Below are 1,094 nucleotides of genomic sequence, written 5' to 3'. Positions count from 1 at the left end.
CCCATGGGGAAGAAAACTTGCCTAAATTTTTTCGGCATAATGGGGGGCCCAAAGGCTACACCCTTTGGGGCCCCTCGTCTCCTCTTCTCTCTTTTTATGTCCCTCCGCGTACGTTCGTCTTGATTCAGGAAAATTTTGTTCCGCGTGTAATGTTTTGTTTGCTTGTTTTAAAAACGGGGGGCCCTTGTCTTTTTTGGTTTGTTCTTTTTTTTTCCCTTTTTAATTTTTTTTTTGGCTTTTTTTTTCTAACGATGGGAGGAAGATTTTTACATATTGTTCAGGTAACCGCCGTTACAAATACGTATCATCCATGTGCATTTCAGTATTTTAGATATATACATAAGAGATCGTTTACTTTAGCTTTCGACTTATCTTGATTCTTTCGGCAATGAAAATAAGAATTATGTTAATAATCAAAAGTATTATCCCCAATATGTCAAGGCAGAATACAGTATAATACGATCTGTCGGCAATTGTTGTAAATAGTTATTGGTTTTCATTTCTATTTCACCTTGCTTGAACTTACCTTGTAAGATTAAAAAGAAGACATTTTTTGGGAAGCGGAGATCCTATACCTTTTTAAACCCCCAGACTGAACAGTTTTTCAGTCACGATGCTTTTAAAGGTTTAAATACACCATAATTTTTTCCTACTTTTTTTTCCCTATTCTCTGTTTTACTACGACTAACCGGGAAAAAACCCCATCATAATCATAACCCAAAACCTCCTCCTTTCTCCCCAAAATCAAAAAGAGATATCCCCATACAGGCACCTAAATATAACAAAAATTCCCCAAAAGTTGGAAAAAGCCATTGATGATAAATGCTCCCCCCAAGGGCTTGTAAAAAATAGGGTATTGATGTGGCACTGACTATATTTTAATCGTGTTTGTGGGTTTTTTCCCGACATTGTGTAAAATTTTTGCAGCAAACAGACTGGACCAAAGTTTTAAAGCCCCTTGTTTAGAAAAGTAACGCGGGAAATTTTTTTCGGGTTTTTTTTGAGTTTCTGGGCAGAGTAGATGTGGGGGAACAAAACCAGCCGTAAGGGGTTTTTATTACTAAGGAGGGTTTTGGGTATTTTTCCCCCTTAAG

Source organism: Penaeus monodon, chromosome 21, assembly GCF_015228065.2.
Source record: "Penaeus monodon isolate SGIC_2016 chromosome 21, NSTDA_Pmon_1, whole genome shotgun sequence".
Classification (NCBI taxonomy): domain Eukaryota; kingdom Metazoa; phylum Arthropoda; class Malacostraca; order Decapoda; family Penaeidae; genus Penaeus; species Penaeus monodon.
Note: the sequence above shows the minus strand (reverse complement) of the source record.